The sequence below is a fragment of the Caloenas nicobarica genome, chromosome 4 (assembly GCF_036013445.1).
Source record: "Caloenas nicobarica isolate bCalNic1 chromosome 4, bCalNic1.hap1, whole genome shotgun sequence".
NCBI lineage: Eukaryota > Metazoa > Chordata > Aves > Columbiformes > Columbidae > Caloenas > Caloenas nicobarica.
Window position 1 is genome coordinate 56,994,959 of NC_088248.1, and position 25,524 is coordinate 57,020,482.

Below are 25,524 nucleotides of genomic sequence, written 5' to 3' on the forward strand. Positions count from 1 at the left end.
ACCTTCATCTCTTACTTGGAATACTAAGAAGTGAAGCCGTCATTTGCTATTGTCATATGAACCATATATAAAAAAAAGTCCATAGGTGTAAAGAAAGACATTAAAAAATTATAATGACTAATACATCATACAGAACTAAAGACACTGTAGGAGAGAGAGACTTTTAAAAAACAATTGTATTTTCAAGGGTTTGGAGTTTGAGGGAGAAATTCTGTGGAGAAATCGTAAGTTTCATTAGATCAGTTTCTTTCCCTGTACAGTTGTAGTAATCCTAATCAGAAGATCATTGTATATGAACAGATAGTGATCCACACAATGGGGAACCTGAGCAGGCACAGGCCTGTGGGGTGCATGTGTATATCCTGGCCATCAGACTCTTGGCTGCAAGGTAAGCTCAGCCAGCAAATCCTGATGGAGGAACCTGCAGCTGTTCCCACTGATACCAGTGATTATGCCACCTGTGTATCTATCTTTATCTCAAGGCAAACCAGCATTTTCTCATGTAAACATTCTTTTAGTTGACAGCAGAAATGATTAATAAAATTGTTTTCTACTGAGAGAGTCATATAAAGAACTCTAAGGACCAAAATGCCATGAATCTCTCCGCAGAGAGAACTGGGCAGCGTGCCTTGCCCTGATAAAATGTGTCTTGCCACCTGATGCTGCCCAATTCAGGGTTCCCAGCATATGAGGTAACGTAGGATTATCTATGCTAGTTCTCTTTTTCCTTCTAGTGTAAACTCCAATAAATATCTTAATATCTTTTGGCATCTGGATGTTGTTTTTAGAGATATCGTAACAAACACTACCCACGGTGCATTACAATAATCATAGTGACTTAATTCATAGATAACATATTTCTGTGCAGCCAAAAGTAATGAGAAAATGTGGTTAGTAGTTTTTACTGTATAAATAAGCATATAGTATAAAAATTATAGCTTTCATATTGCAGTTTACACTTTTAAGTTTTGATTCATGTATCTTATGTGATCTGAAGTACATTTATAGTGAACAGTTAACCATCATTCCCACTTTACTGATAATTGCAGGAGGAGAGGAGAAATAACATAATTCTTGCTTTAGCGGCTATGGGAAAAATCTCCTACTCATCAAAGATATATTTTCTGGTCATACTCACTTTCCTAAGAACTCAATTTCAGTATAACTTCAAGGCATTTAAAATGTTATTTTTCATACTGTCTTCCAGTCTCCAGGCAGAAGATATTTTTCAGCCATGTTTTTCATCATATAATAAACACAAAAAGTTATCTCAAACACAGCTTTGTTTTCAAGTGGCTATTCATGCGAGCTTTCTGTTGAGGTGAGCGTTTTATTTGAGCTTTAATCTTCATGTAACAACATAAATAACAACAATTTAAACTTATATTTAGGAAAACAAACAAACAAATGAATACAAATAAACAACTCCCAAAGCCCAACAACAACAAAGAAAACCCCAAACCTCTATACTGGTTTTGGTTGGGATGGAGATAATTTTCATCATAGGACTTCACATGGTGCTATGTTTGAGTTTGTGATGAGAACAGTTTTAATAACACATTGATGTTTTAGCTGTTGTTGAGCAGTGCTTACACAATATCAAGGCCTTTTCTGTTTCTCACACATTCCCACCAGCGAGTAGGCTGACAGTACACAAGAAGTTTGGAGGGGACACAACTGTGACAGCTAACACAATCTGACCAAAGGGATATTTCATACCAGGTAACATCATGCTCAGCAATAAAAAAATAGGGGTAGAAGGAGGAATGGGAGGATATTTGGAGTTATGGCATTTGTCTTCCCAAATAACCATCACACATGATGAAGCCCTGCTCTCTTAGAAATGGCTGAACACTTGCCTGCTGATGGGAAGTATTGAATAAATTCCTTGTTTTGCTTTACTTGCAGCAAAGCCTTTGCTTTACCTATTAAACTGCTATTATCTCAACCCGTGAGTTTTCTCACTTTTACCCTTCTGATTCTCTTCCACATCCCACTGGAGCATGTGTCACAGGGCCACTGTGTGGTGCTTAGCTGCCTAGCAAGGTTAGCCCACAATACCTCTAAACTAAAAAAACCTCTGACTTTGACAGGCTTGTGTCACTGAAATGATCCCTCCTTTCCCCTTCTTTTCAGTGTTACATTGGCATTAGGGATGCTTCATGACCAGTACTATAAAAGACAGCATATTTCATGGGCCCTGTAGAAATGGATGAAGGTTTAGTATTTTACAAAAACAGTAGCTTGCCAGACTTTTTTTTTTTTAATCCAAAGTCCTCTCCAAAAGAAAAAAGGAAAATTTTGTCCCCTCCGATTCAAGAAAGGGTAGCAGTAAGAGACTACTTATGCCACAGTATCATCTCAAAGATTAAATGAGTCATTCAAGTTCTTACATCTTTTAAAGTTCATTTCTTTCTTTTTGACAAAGATGTATGAAAAACTGAGAAGCAGATTCCATATGAGTTGTCTGTTTAAGCTTTATCTAAATAGGAGGAAACTGTCTTAGAACAGGAAATATACAGTTTCTTCCTGACTTGTAGGAACTCTCTTATTCCTTCTGGTTTTAATAAATTAGCTTTGGCTTTACTATCAGACACAGTAGTAGAGACCTCCAGGCTCATGCAATAATACAAAGAGATTGACAAAAGCTTAATTTATACAAGATACTGCCTTAGTACAGTGCAGTGCAGAGTCACAGTCTACATGTCTGCAAATTTTAAAAGCCACAGAACAATAGAAAGAAGCATTTTCTCATCATTCTGCTGAATGCAGCAATTATCATTTGAATTATTACAACACTGTTTGTATTCTAATTACATGTAACATTGTTTAAATGTAAAGCAGAGGTTCTCAGGCTCCTTAGACACATTAGATAAATCAACAGAACTGTAAAACTTGCTATACCAGAAAATGACCTAAACTTGAAAATTCATAAAATCAAATTCTGTATATCATTGTAGAGAAAGACATTCATTTCTCTACTAGTTAGTATGCCATAGTTTTTTTCTTGAAATTGAAAGACTATGATGTTTATCAACATGCAATGGTGTTTGTCCATTACATTGATTTTTATTACGGGTTCCCAGAATTTGAAATAATTATGAAAGAAATGACAGAAACAGATTTTTGATTGTTCATTGTTTGTGGCATCTGTAGGAAATACGTTGGCTTGACATCAACCGTTAACAGGCTTTATTTAAAATTAAGGGAAAACAGTTCCAAATTATAAACATTGTCTATAATGGAGCTTTGTAGTTTACATAATTATATTTTGTGAAAGAAAGGAGGCAAGCTTGGTCTGACTTCATTTTTCCATTAGAGAAGATTCAACTGTCTTCATCCCATGGTACCAGCTGCACTGTGCTTTGTATGAGATCACTGTGCTTAATTTCAATAGCCTGCAGAGAGAGTTTATTTTTTAAGTGCTGTCTTTTGCAGATGTGCCAAGGGAAAGATAATTTTAGTCTCTCTAATCATATGCAGAAAGCTAGGCCTGTTCTGAAGCTTTACTTCACACAGTGCTTCCAGAATCGCCCTGTATAGAAATCATAGTTTCAAATTAAAGTAAATTTTAAGTCAGTCTGTTTCCCATAAGGATTCTCCAAAAGTACTTAGAACTTGCACTAAAAATGAATATTTTGTTACTCAAGGGTATATTAAATGCTATTTGAAAAGAACATGTGTATAGACTTTGTAAATATACGACCAATATTTTTAAAAATGGTATTAAAGGGTGATGACAGGAAAATAAAATTTATCTCAACAAAACTTTCAGACACAAACCTCCTTGTACCTTCACCAAGAATTTTGGGCACTAAACCCGGCTCTATAGTGAATATGACAGAACAAATTTTATTTTTCAAAGGTAAATTCTTATCTTACTATTTGTGTTAGGGTAAATGCCTACAGAATAAAGTCTATGAATTTGTAAACCTTAAAATCTGCCTGTTTATCTGAAGGAATACTGCATATAATTCCCTCATCACATATGCGCAAGAATAAGCCCAATATTTTATTTCTTGTTTCTATTAAAACAAGGGGCAGTCTTTGAAGTAATGTCTACTGGAACTACCATTCTATCCTGTGAATTTTAGATGGAGGTTTTAAACTTCTGCCTTGGCAATACAGATGCTCAATTAAGTAATTTTTACTGCTGAACTTTACTCATTTTTAAACATAAAACATCCTTATAAAACTGAAAATCAATTTTGGATTAGTTATTTCCTGAAGGTTTTTTTTGTGAAATAATTAGCAAAACATTAATTAATTAACTAAATTGCCCAATTGGTAAGACATTTAAGATAATAAAGATATAAAACTATGACATTTGATTTGAATAAAATAATGATTAGTAATAAAATGTTAAATGTACTAAGATCAAAATAATCTGTGTGAATTTTTTCTTATTCCAAATAAATATTTCTGATAGTAACTTTCTTTTTTTCAAAGCCGAATTGACTGTGTATGGAAAGTATTTGAAATGATCTCTTTAAGATTATGAAAACAGATTGGACTAAAGAAAGGGACAGCAATGGAAGGGTCAATCAATTTATTGTATGAATTGGGCAGCAAGACACACCTGGACCTAATGACAAAAAAAACAAACCCAAAAGAATTCACAACATAGGTACAAACAGCAGCAGTAAATATGCCCACATAACATGCACTATAATAATAAAATTATTATGTGAAAAGACTACCTTAGTTGTGCAACATCAATGGCAGAAGACAAAGCAAGCTTTCTAATCTTGAAATATTATTTGCGCCTTGAAATGAAGGAGCAGAGAAATAATGAGACTATTTTTTAATGTTAATCCTTTCTTAGAGGATTAGAAAGTAAAACTAGTAGAGCAGATCCTGACTATTTCTTAGAGCAAACCTTTAATCACATTATAATGCTGCTGAATGTAGCTTGGTTTGATACTTATTTAATTATAATTAAACGCTTACAATGCATGTGTCAGTGACAATATCCCTATTGCTAGGCATCAACACCAGGATAAATGTCTAATGATGATTTTGGACCGAAGCAGTTGGGAATTGTCCTGAATGTAGTCTCTGATGGGTAATATCTGAGAACACAGACTGCATGGGGAAAAAAAAGCTAATATTTTATCACCTATAATTGGCAAAAGTGTTGGAATGACAGACCTGGGACATCTATGGTCTTTAATGATACATAGATTTATAATTGGGAAATTTTCTGTAAATTGAAGTGTCCTCCGCATCTTAGGTTATCACATTGCAAAAGGAAGTATGTAGGGAAACCATATTTCAGCAACACTAAAAGAGAGTTCCTATGAAAACCTTACCTCTCAAACAGTATAACATGGTTAAAATATGTAACATTATGTATTAACTGGTGACTGGGAATCTTTTCTTCAAATTCTTGTAACAGAAGTACTGGAAAAAGAACTGCCGAGGACTAACAAGCTGTTAGTTCTTACCTCTGCCATCAGAGTGATTCCAAAGAATGTGTATCAATATTGTGAAAGACGCTTTATATATATAATTGTCAAATATGGATTCAGTTGAATGCACACTTTTTTGTTTAAACCACAGCTAGGAAAAACGTTTTTTAATCTAGGAATCTCTTGTCATAATGTAGTAACTGTGTCAATTAGGTCCTTCCACCTGCTGTCTCAGTGGAGGCAGGGGATGAAGATCCATGCAGTAGTAAAGACAAAAGCGTTATTGATGTGTTAAAAACCAAGAAAGCACCTGAGAATGACAATGTAGGAACTAGGGTTTCTGCCTCCAAAAAGATGGTGGGATCTATAACCCAGCTGAAGTGCATCTACACCAATGTACACAGCATGGGCAACAAACAGGAGCTGGAAGCCATTGTGAAGCAGGAAAACTATGATTTAGTTGCAATCATGGAAACATGGTGGGATGACTCCTGCAGCTGGAGTGCTGCAATGTATGGCTGTAAACTCTTCAGAAGGAATAGGCAAGGAAGGAGAGAAGGTGGGGTAGCCCTGTATCTTAGGGAGGGGTTTGATTGTGTAGAGATTGATGATGGGGTTGAGTGTTTAAAGGTAAGAACTAGGGGAAAGGCCAACAAGGCAGATATCCTGGTAGGAGTCTGTTACAGATGACCCAACCAGGATGAAGAGGCAGACAAAATATTCTGTAAGCAGCTGTGAGAAGTCTCAAAATTGCTAGACATTTTTCTCATGGGGGACCTCAACTTACCAGATGTCTGCTGGAAAAACAACACAGCAGAGCGGAAACAGTCTAGGAGGCTTCTGGAGTGTGTGGAAGACAACGTCCTGATACAGCTGGCCAGAAAGCCTGCTAGGGAAGATGCCCCACTGGATCTGTTTTTTGCAAACGGAAGATGACTTGTGGGTGATGTGGTAGTTGGAGGTCATCTTGGGCATAGCAATCATGAAATGATAAGAGTTTTTGTCTCCTGGAGAAGTAAGGAGTAGGATCAGCAGAACTGCTACTTTGGACTTGCATAGGGCAGACTTTGGCCTGTTCAAGAGGCTGGTTGACAGAGTCCCTTGGGAGGCAGTCCTGAAGGGCAAAGGAGTCCAGGAAGGCTTGTTGCTCTTCAATAAAGTAATCTTAAAGCATAGGAGCAGGCCATCCTCGTGTGTTGAAAGATGAGCTGTTGGGGAAGAAGAAAGGTCTGGCTCAACAGAGAGCTTTGTCTGGAACTCTGGATAAAAAGGAGAGTTTATGATCTTTGGAATAAGGAGCAGGCAACTCAAGAGGACTACAAGGATGTTGTAAGGTTATGCAGGGAGAAAATTAGAAGGGCCAAAGCTCAACTAGAACTTAATCTGGCTACTGCCATAAAAAACAATTAAAAAAAGCTTCTATAAATACATGAGCAACAAAAGGAAGACTAAGGATAATCTCCATCCTGTATTGGATGTGAAGACAACATAGCAACAAAAGATGAGGAAAAGGCAGAGGTACTTAATGGCTTCTTTGCCTCAGTCTTCAATAGTAAGAACAGTTGTTCTCTGGGAACCCAGACCCTTGAGCTGGAAGACAGGGATGTGAAACAGAATGAAGCCCTCATAATCCAAGGAGAAATGGTTAGCAACCTTCTGCACCACTTAGACACACACAAGTCTATGAGGCCAGGTGGAATCCACCCAGGGATCCTGAGGAAACTGGTAGGAGTGCTCACCAAGCCAATTTCCATCGCTTATCAGCAGTCCTGGATAACTGGGGAGGTCCCAATTGACTGGAGATTAGCAAATGTGATGCCCATCTACAAGAAGGGCCAGAAGGAGGATCCAGGCAACTATCCTCCTGGAGAAACTGGCTGCTCATGGCTTGGATGGGCATATTCTTCCCTGGGTAAAAACTGGCTGGATGGTCAGCTGTGATGGAGTTAAATGCAGTTGGTGGCCAGTCCCAGGGCTCAGTATTGGGGCCAATTCTGTCTAATATCTTTGTCAATGATCTATATGAGGCGATCGAGTGCACCCTCAGTAAATTTGCAAATGATACCAAGTTGGGTGGAAGTATTGATCTGCTTGATGGTAGGAAGGCTCTACAGAGGTATCTGGGCTGGCTGGATTAAAGGGCTGAGGCCAATTGTATGAGATTCAACAAAGTCAAGTGTCAGGTCCTGCACTTGAGTCACAACAACCTCATGCAATGCTGCAGGCTTGGAGAAGAGTGGCTCAAAAGCTGCCCAGCAGAAAATAATCTGGGGTGTTGGTCAATGGCTGGCTGAACATGAGCCAGCAGTGTGCCCAGGTGGCCAAAAGGCCAACAGCATCCTGGCTTATATCAGAAACAGTGTGGCCAACAAGACTAGGGCAGTGATTGCCCACTTGTACTTGGCACTGGTGAGGCTGCACCTCAAATACTGTGTTTAGCTTTGGGCCTCTCACTGCAAGAAAGACATAGAGGTGCTGAAGAGAGTTCAGAGGAGGGTGACAAGGCTGGTGAGGGGTCTGGAGCACAAGTCTTATGAGGAGCAGCTGAGAGAAGTTGGGTTGTTTAGCCTGGAGAAAAGGAGGCTCTGGGGAGACTCAATGATCTTAAAAGTCTTTTCCAACCTAAACAATTCTATGATAATATGATTCTGTGACTGCTGGTTATTCTCTCCCTCCCTCATCATTCTTAGTTTAAAACCCTCCTTTATGAAGTAAGCCATCCTATTGGCAAAACCAGCTTTGCCCTGAGGTGGTGGATCCCATGTCTCTCAAGCAGATGCTGATCTTGCAAACAGAGTCCCATGGTCATAGAATCCAAAGTCCACCATGTCTGAGACTGTTACAGTGGCACAATTTCAACTGAGGTTCCTTTATATTCTTCTGCATGAACTGTTGCATTGTTGGCTGCTTCGAGGAGCTGGGCTCTGTGCCTGGCTCTTATCTACGTCTCTTCCAAGCACCCTAATCAAGGAGCAACTAGGTCAAGAGCAGCTGGTCATGCCTTTTAGAAGCTGTTAGAGCTTCCTCTGACCCACACCATTGTGAATTCCCTTACCTCATCGTTTGCAGAGAAGTCTCTTGGGGTCCTGATGGGCAACAACAGTCAGCAGTGCATCCTTGCAGCAAAAAGAGGCCAACAATCTCCTGGGCTACATTAGGCAGTGTTGACAGCAGGTCAAGAGAGGTGATCTTTCCCTTGTGCTCAGCACTGGTGAGGCCACATGTGGAGTATGGTCCCCAGTGCTGGGCTCCCAAGTACAAGAAAGATAAGAACTGACTGGAGTGAGTTGAGTGAAGGTCAATGAAGAGGATGAAGGGACTGGCACATCTCTCAAATAGGGAAAGGCTGAGAGAGCTGGGACTGTTCAGCCTGGAGATGAGAAGGCTCAGGAGTGATCTCATCAGTATGTATAAACACCTCATAGGAGGCAATGGAGAGAGCCAGACTCGTATCAGTAGTGGCCACCAACATACAAGAGGCAATGGGCACAAAGTAAAAATTAGGAAATTCCATCTGAACACAAGAAAACACGTTTTCATTCTGAAAGTAGTTAGACACTGGAACAGGCTTCCCAGAGAATTTGTGTGGTTTCCAGCAGTGAAAATATTCAAAAACCAAGAGGACACAGTGTCAGACAACCTGCTGTAGCTTCCTCTTCTCGGAGGAGGGGAGCTGGACTAGATGAGCTCAAGAGCTCTTTTCCAACCTTAACTTTATTAAGATCTATCAGATTTCTACCCTGATGACCCTGTTGCCTGTAGTTAAGTTGCATAAGAAAAAGAAAACTTTACTTTTAAAAATTTAGGAGAAAGACAAACTTAGATTTAGAGACCTTTTTAGTAGGGCAAATGTAATGAAGAAACACACATAAACAATAGCAGTTCATTCTTTTCTCCTCAGTCTTTATGTAGCTTTTAGCAAAACCTTTGAAGATATGCTCTTATTTTATTGAATAGCTACCAAAGCTCCTCAATAAGGCAATAAACCTGTTTTTATTATGGTAATATGTGTATTTATGCATGAATAGAAAAACCCTCATATTCTGCAGTTTTCTCATTGAAATTGTCCTCTTACATGAATACCTTATATTTAAGTTAATTTTAAACACATAACATTTTATTGTGGAAGAAGTCATATTAACAGTTCTAATAGTCACAGTTTAATTTGGAAGAAATAATGGAATTCTTCTAAGATATTAATTAGCTATTTTTCTGACACTAAAACTGTTTAGTGTAAATACTTTCAAGTGTTTAATTAAAAGCTACAGTAGAGTTTCCCCAAAACATAATCCTGTGTAACTATTTGGATACTAGAATATTATATAACCTTCAAAGAACATGGAAAAAACCCTTGCAATGAGACTAATACATTCCCTTGGCTTTTTGGGATAAATGCTCTCTAGTTATCCATCACTTTGTCACGGGTAGCACTTTTCTCCCAACACTGTGCTATTAGACACAGAGATATGGAAAGCTTCAGAGCAAACCTTGCCAGGAAAGACCGCAGCAGAAAAAGGATTACGTTAAAAGAGTAAAATATACATTCTACGTATTATTTTATACATTTTATAGACATATTTTTTGCTGTATCTGACTCAATTTGCATATTCAAGACAAAAGGGAAAAATCATTGGTAATTTATATAAACTGGTTTTTGACTTGGAAATTCCAAAAGAAAGAGAGTGACTTAATTTTCTCTAAGAGAACAGAGAAAAAATAAAGTATTTGGGCTAGATTATAAAATTATGACGTACGTCGTGATTTCAGGATAAGTAAGAAATAGAATTGGGAAATATTCGGTTATATTTTGTATGCTTTTACTTTCTTTTCATTTAGATGATTAGCTTAATTCCTTTTCTTCTGAGCCAGTTACAGAATTTAGATTTCATATTTAGGAGCGTTTTCTTCTCATTTTTCTTGACTAAAGAATTCTCTTTAGCAACTCTCTTCTTTTTGTTAATTCAAGTTTTTGAATCAATCTGGAAAGAATTGCCACCTGTTTGATTTGACAGTCACTTGCACAAACCAAAAATAAGAGAAAAAGAAACAGGACCCAGTGTCTTCTACATGAGTCTAAAAATAATAACCTTGCATATTTCTTTTATTTACCTTTAAGTGTCAAAAGCTATATCATAACCTTGGAGGCAGCATGAATGATGCTTCAGCCTTTCTACTCTACCTTTATAGAACTTCAGTCTCTTGTCCCTTGGTTTGTTGTTTATTTAAAGGATGAAGCCAAGCAACTAAAGGCATAAAGGTAGTGTACATTAATCATATACTAAAAAAAAATTAAGAGCCTTCTAAATATATATATTATTTTTTGGTGCATATTTACAAAAAAAATATTTTTTTTCTTCTTTTCTGCTCTTCATCTAGTTACTCATTCACAGATTTCAGGACTAGTCACTTGTTTACATTTTCAATTTTTATTTGAATGAATGTTAGATAAATGACTGACCTTTCTTTGGAAAAAAAAAAAGGTTTATTTGGAGTAAATTCTAGTGTAAAACATATTCAAAGGGTTGTCTAAATCCTCACAAACAGATCTATTATGACAGACTGATGTCAGTACCTCACATTTGGCTCAGAGTTACATGTAAGCAAAAAAAAGCAAACCAATCTGGATTCAGACTGCGTGTTTTAATCACCAGCTGGCTAAGACTACTAAACTATACATATCCTGAGGAAAGATTATAGAGTAAAAAGCCCTAATCCCCTAACCACCTCCAGATTCTCATGAATTAATGTGTTAGTTCATAAATAAATTACATACTCAAACCTCTGCCTAAACTAATGTTTGGTCATTTACTTGCATCCCTATGGATATCTGAGTATTCACTCAAATTTCTTTTATTAGTAGCCATCAACATCAGATGGAACATTGAACTCTCTCTCTGCCCTCCCCCCATATATACACAACACACTGATACATTTTTAGTAAAACCAAATGAATGGATGGATGGCAATGAATGGACTACATTTTTACTATTTCCTGAAATAACACTTATTAGTTATTGAGAAGTAAATGTTAAAGGCTATATTCTAATGACAAAAAGATAATGATACTTAGAGTATTACAATTTTTAATGGTATTTTTCATTTTTTCTATAACTTTTTAGGGGTCAATGGTACAACATTCTTTACTAGTTTTCACATTCCATGCTATCTGATAATTACAGACAAATCTGTCAGTATTCAATTACTCAGTTCTCTGGAAGATGTAACACATTAAGCAGCCTATGATATTGGTAGGCACAGTTTCAGTCATTGGATGTCTTTGGAAAGAGTAGTAAGATCAATTCTATGTACCCAGTTACACTGTCAAAGGCTGGAAATTATTTGATGATCCTAACATCAGTTTTATTATCTCAGGATGAGGAGAAAATTTCAAGTCCTGGAGAGAAGTAGAATTTAATGGGTTTTTTTATTTTTTTGACATTTGAATGACTTAGGCATCTCTGCGTGGTTAGTGTTATTTCCAGCCATCAAATTCTTACACATCTACCAGTTAGGCTGAACAATAAATAAATAAAGATTCTCTCTTCTTTCCATGATAATTCGATAAATGTTTTTATTTTTCTTTTTAAGTTGAATAAATGAGTAGAAAAGGACTTTTAAGAGCTTATTAAAATTTCTGAGCTTGCTCAGCCAATTTAATTTAAAACCACAGATAACTATATTCTATCCAGTGAGGGTGAAGAAAGGAAGTAATAGGTAGTTTAAGAGATGAGAGTGTTTTTCAGAAGGAAACATAAAACAGCTGACATTAACACCCACATTCAGGCTTCCAATCCACAAAACACTGGCCAAATAGGAAATGCACTCCTCTGACATGACTGCTATTATAACCTCTACATTGAGATTATTGCTTTCTGATGATATCTCTCCATAACAGAGTGAATGCTGTTTACAACATCAAGGTGATTATTAATTAGAATACATTTACAATCTGCAGTTTACTGGTTGTATCTTCAAGTCATGTGTTACTGTCAGCACAATACTGTTCGTAAAACAGGAAAAAAATGTTTTTAAAGTCAGATCGGTAGCAGGTAATTTTGCATTTAACAAAGGTGTAATAAACATAAAATTCATACTGACAAAATCATTGTGTTGTTTTTTGCTTTACCTGCTTTTGTTGACATTGTTATTGCACATTTTCATCTTCCTTGGATTCCTGCAGTTAACATCCACTGGTACTTCCTTGTTACTTTGCCGGTAATCCCTCGCTTTAGGCAGTCCAATGCCTGCAAGAAAAGTTTTTCTGATGTCTTGAAGGTCAGAGTTAATGTTATGTTCAAGTGTTGGAAGAAGATTAGAATGAAATAAAGAGCTTGTTTGTATCCTGTTTTGGAAGTAAAAGGTTTACATTTATAATACATTATGATTGCAGAACACTTAGCTGACAGTAATAGTGAAGAACCCTGGCTATTGCCAATTTAAATATTAATTATATTTTGCTGAAAATTTCAGATCAGAAGTTTAATTTCAAAATACAAATTACCTTATAAAGTAAAGGAAGTTTTATGTGGAGCTTTAATTATAGAAAACATTTACGGTTTTAGAGAAACAAAACTATTGGAAATGATAAATGTTTATTTTGGCCAGTGGCTTCCTGAAACAATTTAAACATTTTTATTTTGAAGTACTGGTTGCTCTCACTTCAGACAAAAGAGAAAAAAAAAATAAAAAAAAAAAAGTGAACAAGTCCTCAGCTGTTATAAACCATCACTACACAATTAATGATGATGCCTTTTATACCCAAAAAGGAAATGAATGAGCTGTAAAACAAAATGAACAATCCTGAGAAAGCTGGAGGATACCAAAAGCTTTTCAGTCTTAAGAACAGTAAAAAAAAAATAGCGTTAAGTCAGGGTATTTTTAAATTTAAACTGTCGTCTTACTATTATAAGCCTAAAACCAATAATATGAGGTGCTGAAAACTTTCATACGCTTAAATTTTGTTTTAATGTATACATACAGGTTTTCCTGTTAACGGTATTATATAAATGAGAAGTGGCTACTGGTATCAGTAGAATTACTCTGGTATAAAGTCAGTGGAAGTCAGAATGATCAACTTACTAGGAAAAAAATTACTATATTAAAAGATATATAAATATATACATGTATCTGTGTGTGTGCCATACATATATCGATTGTATATAGGCACCCTCATGTATACAAAGTATGTGTCAAGATTGTATAAGTTTGTTGGAATTATGAGTAAAAAAAAAAATAATAATGAAAGAGCTGTGTAAGTAGTCTGGTAATAAAGAAAATTTTCTGCATTCTTTGAGTCTCTTTACTGCTGTTCCCTTGGGCTGGAGACCCTCAATGACACTTTTCGAAATCTGTGTCTGTTAGTTTATGCAAAAGAAAATTTCCCAGTATGTTCCAGACAGCAAAACATTAACAGAGTGGGTGGATCAGTAAAAAAGCACTTTAAAGATCCCTCATATGCTCCATGGATATTTAATTAGCTATTTTTTTCTGAACTGAGGTACTTAGAAATACCGTATATTAACCATTTAAGGTATTTATAAATGCTGTGTATTAAATATCTATGTATCCCCCCATCGCCCTCTTTTTCAGCATCCTAAACCTGTCTCTGGATATTCACCTGCCACCCCACAGGTTTTACCTTCTGGCTCAAAAAAGGTACGAAGGATCTTTTTTGAAATGGAGATTTTTAAAGTTAATTTATTTTGTCAGTGTTCACAGATGTACATTTGTGCCTCAGAATAGACATAATTCAGAGTCTGTACAAAACACATGGAATGCTTATAGGTAGAAACCTTCATATCTGAAAGTTTAAGTCTAAGAAACTCCTAGGCATGACAGTAAATCAGAGGCACATCAAAAGAATGCAATTGGTTTCAGTCATCTTTCAGATGATCTAAACTAAAGTTTATGATTTGTGTGTTGGAAGAAAATATCATGGAGAGAGGAGAGTACATGATTTTCAAAGTCCTGATAAATTTTTGTTCCACTTGGCAATCGACCTAGTTCTTAGAAAGAACACTGTAATCTAGGATATACAGTAATATTATTTATTACTTTCTAGTAGTATTTACAGTGGATCAATACCAAAAAAGCACAGTTACTTTTAGCAGGAATCTTATATTCTAAATCTTCTAAGGTAACATCCAAGAGCAATAAGCCTCAGTCAACTTTTGATTGTATTAAGTCCAACAGTGCAAACTCACCCAGGGCAAAAATCACCCTCAAAAAACTGAGCAGCATACACACACTAGAGTATATAAGAAAGAAAGAAACACATTTTCAGCAAAAGAACTAGAACTTCCAAGACCTGTTCAAAAAGATGAAATGTTCCTAACATTGACTAAAAATGCGTTGCCATCAACACATCGATCTGCAGCTCAGGGTATATCACACATATAGCTCACAAACGTCCAGAAAACTCATGGTCATAAATGTCTTTCAAATTATAAATTACATAATTAGTTAAAGAGTAGCACCAAGCTGTTATATAACGTTATGAGAGAGAAATACAAAAAACAAACAAAAAACAAAACAAAAAAACACCAAAGAAAATAAACCAACAACAAAATGAAAAACAAAACAAAACCAAACAATAACAACAACACAACAAAACAAAAACCACAAACAAACAAAAACCACAACCAAACAAACAAAAAACCCGAACACTTTATTGTATTGCAGAAATACAATGTTTTAGGAGCTTTGCTAAGTCAGACTACTGAAGGAACATGCTTGCCTCTGGTGGTCTACCACTGTCAAAATACCTATCTTCTTACAAGGATCTGATTAAAAGATCTTTGAAGTCACTCACAGTGACTATCTGCTGTCAAATTAGATCTTTATTTTCTAAAAAAGGGACTATGATATAAGGACAAATATTGTCAGTGTTAATTTAAGTGTTCAAAATGATTGTGCTTGAACTTCACTAAGAAACTTAATGATAAATTTTCATTCATAAATAGTGCTTAAAATTTTAGCTTTTCTTTTCAGTCAAGATGAGGTAAAAAAGTTAACAGTCTCACTGTCTTGCCTGGTGCCAGAACCACTGTAGTGTTACACAGCTAATTGAGACAAAACCACAGACATTAAACTAACAAAATACATCATGAGAAGCTGCTGGGAATTGTCATACACAAGGAGTATGTGAGTTTCGTGTGTTTTGCGATGTGTTAGAACCAGACAGGCATCTAAATGAGGGATCTTTCTGAAGGCATGTTTTGTGGGATTGGAAAAGTAGAAATATTCTAAATGCTGTATGCAAAGTGTAATTCAATGTATCTATTTTCCACCTTGGGAAGCAAAGTAAAAGTGAGTGAAATGACAAAAGTCCTTGAAACGTTGTGTTCTTCCATTTCAAAAGGTCAAAAAGTTGTTTTCCAGAGAGAACAAAACATAATTAAGAGGCTACATATCCGAGTTGTTTAAACACTGTAATACCATTGAGATACTGACGACCTCTTTTTTAAATGTAAAGTTCTTGTTAGGCTGAAATTAGACAACCAGGGTCCTCTTGTATAAAACAAAATCACGAAGTTCCATGAAAATTAGGTAAACCTCATTATTAAACCATTTTCATCATTATTTTGTAGAGAAGCTAGGAAAAGAGTAACACATTAGAAGAAAGACAAGCCTCCAGCTAATATTCCTCAGGTCACTGTGGTCAAGTTTGCTGGTCACTTTCCAGCCTATTCCTTTTCTTGGAAAAGGAAAAATAAACCTGAACCACCACCATCTCCATTATTCTTAAGGTATATAGCTATTACATGCTTTATTAGTTCCTGCATTAAATGTTTTACAATGTGTTTGTTAGTTTAAAAAACATTTACAAAAGAGATATTGTAAAACTGTCACAAAAACGGTTTTCTCTGATTAGAACAAAGCAGATATCAGAAAAAAACCCTACTGAAATACCAACTTTTGAACTGATTGGAAAACCAAGACAGATAAAAAGTGAAACATGAGGAAAAAAAATAATTAAATGCATTTTATGGTAGAGTTATGCTCAAGAACTTCTTTAAATATTAATATAAGTTCTTTCTACACTTCTTCATCTATTTCGTCCTAGTAATAGAAGATTCTTATTAACTGTCTCTTTGTTATTCATGGTCTTTGGATATACCACTATTTCCTCAATAGTTTTTAGTCTGTTTAGGACTCATAGATAATTGACTTAAAACAGTTTCTGGGTGTGCATGGTAAATGAACTTGTGCAGCTCTGAATAGTCATTGTTGGAAACCATGATATTGGGGAAATATTAACTGCCATATGTTTTCAGAAATTTCACTATTTCACAGTGACTATATAATGAATGAAATCAAACTTCTACCTACAAATTCACAAATTCAGCCTGATATTATGTTAAACAGAGATCCCCATTTGTAATACATGATCTCAGATGAAGTTACTGCAGAACAAATTTAAGCTCTAAGTTACCCACCTTTTCTAGCTAGGGACATAGTAGATGTAGCAACACTAGTAGTATCACAAAAAATCCCAGGCTTTTTGAAAGACTGCTTTTTGCCATGTAACTTGTCAGGCATGACTCAATATACACGCACACAAATATATGCTATGAAGTGTCCCATCAGAGCTCAACTAATACTGCAACACAGATAACATCTGTGTACTTTCTTGTGACTGTCAGATATTATTTGATTAACTAAAAAGGAAGAAAAATTATTTCTAATTTTATACATGAAAGTATTTAATTTTTAAAATAAATTAAAATTAAAAAGAATACTAAAATAACTTATATTTTTAGTTATTCAGAGTCTTGAAGATCATATCTATGTGCTGTGTTTATAATAATAATGATTAAATGCCTTGCTAGCATTACTGAAATTTAAGCCTTGCTTAAGTATTTAAACTTACGTAATGTGTATGATAATGGACACTGAAAAGTAACTTTATTGATTTTCACTTGGTTATTCCAGCTTTACTGTCATGTAAATGGGATTACAGCCTGACCCACAATTTATTATGCATAAATCTATATTTGTATCATGGGGATTCTCATATTTCAAAGAGAATATTAGAGTACTTCGAATTCTTTACCCATGTGGATTGCAATTTTATTTCCTTTAATTTTCCAATTAAATAAATAAATCAAATTCCTGTTGCCCACAGGAATGCTCTTGTTAGCCGTAGTACTGCATATTTTTATTGGCTCTTAGGAGGTAGAAGTTTTGAGGTTTCTTCCTTAATATTCACAAAGTCCAGTAGCTTCATGGATCCATCTCATACAAAAAGACTAAGGAAGGTCAAACAGAAATGTGAACCAGAAAAAATTAATTTCTTGTTAAGAAAGGAAGAAAAATCACTGTTACAAAATATCTGGTTTGTGTTGAACAAATGGGCTTACCAATCATTATAGAAAGTAATAACGAAGTTTTAAAGTATATTATTAAATAGTCAGGAGAATACACTTTATAAATGCTTTGTTGTTTCCAAGAGTAGTTTACTAGATTTCATACACAAGATGAGAATTCATCTGTGGGACGGTTTTATAGAATCTAAAAAGACAAACATAAATTAGAACTAACACGAAAATAGTGACATATATGGCTTATCGACAAGACAAAAATATTAATAGCAGCCTGTGGTGTGCTGACCTTGGCTGACTGCCATATGCCCACCCATTCACCCTCCAATTAAATCAGAGAAAATAAACTCTTAAGTTTTAAGTCATGTGATATAACAGTATGATATGAAGTCTGATAATCTCTATGCCTATCTTCAAACTCAGATTAGGAAAGAACTTATCCACATTTGACATATTTAGAATAGTCATATTGATACCTAAGCAATCGAAAATACACAAGGAATCTATCTACTTCAAAATGGATTGCATGTTTTATGGCAGGAATATTTACAAAATCTTTCACAGAAAAAAAAAAAAGGAACCATTTAAAAGACATGGTGGTAGCAAGTACTCAAATAATATGGTGTGATTATTCTGAAATATGCATATATTTCAGACATATGAATACATATTCAGTATATGTATTCAGGAAGATAGAGTACAATTGGAGGCAATTAAAAAATCTTTGGTTTACTGTTTCTTCACCTTTTCTTTTCTTTTCTCTTCTCCATACAATTGAAATAAATTTAAAAAAGTAAATAATGATTAAGCAGCTACTATTGTGAAAGCTTAGTCAAAGGAAGTAAGCAGAAAATTCCTTAAAATGTCTTTTTTTCAAGGAATTTTTAAAAATTTTGTAATAACATGCTATCTTTCTAGCTTACAGAGAAAAACATGTTTTATCATCTGTTTAAGTAATTTTTAATATAATAATGTAATCTTTAATATCAAACCCAGATTCTAAAGATACTTGGTTATGCTGAATAATACCTACCCCATGAATACTTCCATTGAAGCTTGTGTTAACTGTGATGAAATAACATGTCATCCATTTGAACATCATAGTACACATTAGAAAATGTCACATAACTTAGGCATATGTAAGAGTCTTTCACTGTGTAATACACTCATTGGCCTATCTCAAGCTGGTCTGGTGTTTTGAATAGCAACCATGTTTTCACTTGGGATTTCTTATTAGCTGGTATAAGTTTATATGTTAAGAAATGTATCTTGCCAGTTAAAAATGACTGCTCAAGGCTGAAGATTTTAACATTTTTGTAAAAGACTGACTTACATTTTGCAGTGAGCTGAGAGGTGAGCTGAGGTAGTGAGCTGAGAGAATAAATACATTTCTGCAGGACTAGCTGAAACTGATTTCTCAACAGTTTTCTGTTCTGTGAACTGTATTTTCTATGTTTCCCCAAAGCTGCTGATGTTCACTGTGCACATAAAAGTAGGCATTTATATCTATATAAAAATTTGTGTAAATCAGTAAGGTACTTAAGTTGTAGACCCTACTAAATGGACATGATGGAAAGATCAATTCCTTCCTCTTCGGTTGTCCAAGAGATCGACTACTTGGTTGGGTTTTTTTTCTGGAAAAAAAAAAACAACCTAAAACATTTTGATATACTTCTAACTACTAGTTCCAAATATCACTGTAAGCACTTCCTGGACTTTCTTGTTCAATAAACATGACTGCCTGACCTCAGCCAATGGTGAAATCTTTAGGGTCAGTTGTTACAGAAGAAAGAGAATTCTTTCAGCATTTCTGTCTTCTGTCTAAATTTATCTATGTAGCAGGGAGGCTGACAAGACAAAAATTGCAGCTTAAAATGGGTCCTTCTCTTTTGAGCCTCACAGGCCTGCAAGTATTTATGTTATCGGTTGGATCTTCAAGGATCTCTTCCTGTGTTATTTTTGAAATTTACCTAAGTGGAAAAAAGGCAGAGAGTCCATAAAGTCAGGATCAAGGGGACAACCTGACATTTTAACTTCAGAAAATTTATGTTTCAGTTTCGCTCATATACAGTCTTTGGAATTTCATTTTGCAGAAAATATTAACAGCTCAAGTATTTGGTCTGGTGAAAATAAAAAAAAAAGTTATGAAAGTAAAAACATAGTAATAACTGACTGTTTCATGTAATAGAAATTCATTTAAAGTATGAAATGAACGAAGATACATTTGCAAATATATTACCTATTTATTACTGAACACAAATCACAGGAATGGGTGTAAGGAATTAATCACATTTAGATCCATTTGCTGTACAGATCTTGAGAAAGACCATGAAAAAGAGACCACGTCTCTGTTGTCTGGAATTACTTCCATCTCAAACTATAATAGTAAAAACCTCTGAAACAAAGCAAGAATAAGTGTTTTGGCATTTGTTCTTTTGGGGTTTTTTTTGTTTGTTTGTTTGTTTTCTATTGGCCTCTCTGTAGCTAATTGCAGTGGAGCCCATAGGCTGGGCTAATGTTGGTTTCCTGTCAGGGCTGTTTGAATTAAAGGTTGTGATGTTCCTGATACTGCTGATGGCTTTTAATGATGTTGTTATTTGTGGAGTAATCATGTATAAGTATCTAAAGAGAATAATGTAATTTGGCAGAAAAGATCATCTTCTGCCCACATAGGTATATCAAGGATTATTAACTAGCAGACACATGAGAAGCCACTCTAATCTGCTTTGTCTTTTTTTTTTTTGCATGCTCTTTCGGAGATAATTGTGAATTGACTGGCTTGCCTTTAGAGCAGCAGAATACATATATTGCAGTTCTCTATACATTTGTTCGCCTGCACCAACCACTCATGAACATCTAAAGAGGAAGACTTCTGTTTACTACAGAACTAAAAAGTATGTTTTTAGCGTAAATGCACAAGAGACATTTATCTAATACAACTGAAGACCCATCTCTCAAAAACATGTAATTGTTCCAAAGGATTGGTTTGTTTCATCATATCTATAAAACTCAGTTTCTCAAAACTATTTGTGATCCATTTGTGTATTAAAACAAACTGCGAAGAACATTCTGTCTTTGATATTGACAATGACCATCAAGGCAAAAGAAAGTTAGCAAGTATGATTCTGAAATGCAGCTTTATAATGTATTTCAAACTATCTGTTACTTATTTTTTTAATTTCATTTGTATTCTGTTTCTCCTACTTCTGTTATTTATTATGAAATATAACAAAATATATAACAATATTGCCAATAAAAACTCGATTAGACTTTGGATGTTTTTGAATCCAAACTGGTCATTCCTAAGATCTGTTAACTAACTAATAGGATTAAGAATTTTGTATTCTCTTCTGAACATTTACATGAAGATTACTTGCACATAACAAGGATTCAATACATTATTTGTGTTGACAACTGTCTTTACATACATGATTATTTCTGTTGAAATCAGGAGATGCAGCCCTTTAAAGTATACATTTTATTATCTTTCTGAATTAGATGACTTGAAGAAGAAAATGGAGAAGTCTATTCATTGTAAAATAAATTACTAGAAATAATGAGTGACAAAGCTTCATGTTATGAATGCTATAGACAGGGCAAACATTGTTTTTTCAAAATTCACCATTATTTCAGCTTACATGAGACGTTTTGATTAAAATGTATTTTTGCTTATTTTCATAATTATTTATAAAATACATTTTTACAAACACATTTTGGGCTATTGATTATTCATGACTGTTTCCTTTAGTAATTGACTATTCTGCTACATTTTTTACCTGTCTCGTAAAGTGCAATTTATTCTTCCATAAACAGAAAAGTAAAAGCCTACATAAACTTCAAGATAGCTGACAAATGCTTCCAAAACAAATGCATAAAGGCATTTCCATGACTAGACGTAACACGATGTCTGTGAAGTCTACAAGCAATATTAAGAAAACAAGCAAATTTAATAACATGGAAAATATATTTTTTTTTTTCAGGCAAGTGCTTCAAATCATAGAAATAAAATTTATTTACTCCATACATAGTGATATGTGTAAATTAAGTTTCCTACCTCCTCTTGTTGTTGGGTTAAACATCTGTAATTTGGCTAAAAGTGGAATGCTGATTACACTGGAATTGTTCCCACCTGCATGAAGGCTGCTACACCTGTGTTCTTGTTCATTTGAAGATGTAATTCAAAATACTGCCTTTGGCTCTGTAAAACCCCATTTGGTCTCAGGTCTTGGTTATTTAAAAAAAGCTTCTATCTCCTTCAGTTCTCTTTCTAAATCTTCCTTCTCCAAGACTATAAAATAACAAGTATGCTTTTTATACTGCATTCTAACAAACATAATGATTTTACATATTCACCAAAGTCGAAAATGCTGCTTTTAGACTTTGTCATCTTTGACAATATGTTTGAAACAAACACTTTGTAAAACAGGTATAATGTAACAAATTATTGTGTACACAGTGTAAACAGATTTCAGATAAATATCCAATATTTTTTAACTTATTACTCATAGTCCTTTTGCAGTCTACTTTTAAACCTCATATATTCTCAATAAGCAATATTATGGACTGAAGATAAGCAAAAACCAGGATGTCAAATAGTCAGAAAACCAACTGTTATTTTGTACTGTAAAGTAATACGAGTATACCTTAGACAATTTCCTCATCATTACTTACTCAACAAATGCTATATTATAATCCATAGCTTCAACAAAGATTAAATCTGATTTGTGTAGCTTTTTGTTTGGCCTTGTCAAGTGACTAATAATGTCATTTACCATTACTGCATTTACAATTCATTATCACTATCTTTAGGATACAGGATTCCTTGGAGTGTATCAAAAGTCATAATCCCAACAGAATAACTTGGTTTCTCTATTGCAAATAATACAAAAAAAGCAGAAACTTATACAAATATAATTAAAAAAATGCTTGCAGATGGTTTTATTTCTTAAAAGTATAATGACTTAATTACCAGATAACAAATCAAAATACTAAGCTGAGAAATATAAGAATCAATAAAATATTAAGATAATATATACATTCTGCTGAAATTGATTTTCTAATAAAAAAATCTTAGTATGGGGATAACTATGCATATTGTGTAAGAAAGGATCAATCCTCTGCTAGTATTTAATTATATTAATGTGAATTTAAAAAACCTTGGTGAAGTCACTGGCATTAAAGACTGTTTTATTAGAGAAAAAAATATTAGAAATAATTATTGTAGGGCATTACAAATATACTTAGCCTTAAAGATAATAACTTTCCTGTGGCAAGAATCTCTCCCCATTCCCATATGCTGTGCCATTTCACCACTGAGAAAATCTTCTTATTTGTTATAGCTGAAAGCATTTTTAAATTGAGAGAAAATGAGTCTGTCAGAACTCCTTGGAGGAAGAATACGGCAGTATCTTGAGTTTACACTTGTTTGTGGCAAAGTGCCTACTAAGCAACTATGAAAACTCTTCAGTCACTAATCTGCAAAAAGCTAGAACCATTAGCTCCATTCTGTTCACCTAGTTACAAAAATTTTATAAGGCAAAAATTTAATTTGTAATTTATTTTCTCCCTAAGAGAATACATGTTTACTTCTTTAGTGATTGACTGATGAGTTTTCAAATGAATATCTCTGTTGCAAAAATAGATTAGTGATGGCACATCCCCTCAACCATAGGTTGATAACCTTAGGACAGGCAGATGTTTGGGTGTTTCTGACTGGGACTCATGCTCTCAGCAAACACATATGGTGCTCATTCACAGTCTTTTGGTTTCTACGCTCTCAACCATCTGTTAAAATGGCACCTTGCCTGTTAGAAAGCTAGTTATATTGTTCTAAAAAGACAGAGATATAAAGTTAATATAGGGTGAAAACACCTGAATAAACATCAAATATGGCAGTTTCCAATAAAAGTCTCTCATTTTAAAACATATCGTGTCATATCATCTGCATTTTTGAATATTTATCATTTATAATCTCCTCAGCTAATATCAATAGCTTTCCAATATAAATCACTGTCTTCAATGGACCTTATGCATTTCACACCAGCTATGTACTATATTTAAAACATTGTTTCTATTTTGACTTATGGAATCTTATAAAGCTTTACATGTCAAAATTTAAATCACATTATTATTTAGCTTTTTCAATATTAAAGAAAAAAAGCCACAAAACCAAAAGATGACAATAAAACACCCAAAAACCCCAGTAATAGCTTAAGACATTACAGCTCTTTTCAACTAATTGCTGACATGATAGTGCTTCCTTTTATGAGATTCGGGTATAACCACGTAAAAATGCAGTCATGACCTACAGGCTGGATTACTGACACTCTTCAAAACTAAATACAGAAATGCAAACCTAACAAAAGCTGAATCTAGTTTAGAACATAGAAGTTTATTTATTTGGTTACCTGCACAGTGTTATCTTATTATCTGGAGATTTTCCAACCCAACAGGACAAGCCCTCTGTGATATGATTTTCCTTGGAAGTTACTCCTAGAAGACATCCAGAGGTCTCTTTCTGACTGCAATTACTCTATGAAAAACAGTTGTGAGAAGACAATGTTAAAAAACCTTATCGCCTTAATCTTGCTTTTCTATTACTATTTCAACTGTTTTTATTGCGTTTTAATGTTTAATATTATCTGGTAGATACACCCTTTTATAATTACTTCAGACTATATATTAAAGCTTGGCAGTTTACCTAGGAAGCTTATTAGATGAGGGCAACATAACTGACCAATAATAAATAATAAATAAATGTACACTTCAGACACCTATAGACAGAAGGTTTCAAACAGCTCTAAATACTAATGTGCAAGAAAGCAGTAAACTAAACAGAATTTCACATTTTGCAGCATACTGAAGGTTCCATGGACAGAAAATATAATGAAATTAATTTTGCATAAGTTTGTTATGGGAAGAAACTTAATGAACATGAATATGTGAGGAAAGATAAACTATTTGATGTTTGAAAGGGACAGGACTGGCTAGATAAAAATAATTCAAAGTTGTGTGGAAACAACAAATGGAGAAAAGACTGAAAAAATTTATGTAAAGGAATATATGAGTTGAAGATAAGGAAAGAATACACACACGATTCTGGAATGAATAACTGTGCCATACATCAATAGCTGAGATCCACTTTCAGATTTATATTTTACTTCATTCGTTGAAAAGAATAGGAGTCCTTTAATATATCTCCATTTTCAAAATCTACTCATTCTTGGTCCCAAATATATTTCTTCAAAAATGTACTGTTATGGAGAGAAATCATTTTTCATGGTACCAACCAGAAAATTATGCTAGATGATAATGATTGCAAAAATCTGTCAGAATTTACATCTATATTAGAAAGCAATGAAACTAGGAGTTCAGAGAAGATGTCAAAGGACCAGAAAATTCCTTATTTAGCTAAGTATTTTATTTAAGTTAGTCTTAACTACCATATGTTTGTTGTACGAATATTAATGTGCATTCAGATGATGAAAGTACATATAGATTATTCAAATTACCAAACCCAAAACTTTTGTATCTGTTAACATATATTACTATACAGAATATATTATTTTTGTGGCATTAGATATATTTTCTTAGTAATTTTTATTCTTCCCAGCACAATAAATGTGGAGGGGTTTTGTTTGTTTGTTTGTTTTTGGTTTTTTGGTTTGGTTTGGGTTGGGTTTTATTTTGGTTTTGTTTTTGGTTTTTTTTTTTACATTTTGCTAAAGAAAACAGAAAAAATATGTGCAGGTGGTAACTTGTGTTTCTCAGTTTTAAAATTTTCAAGGATC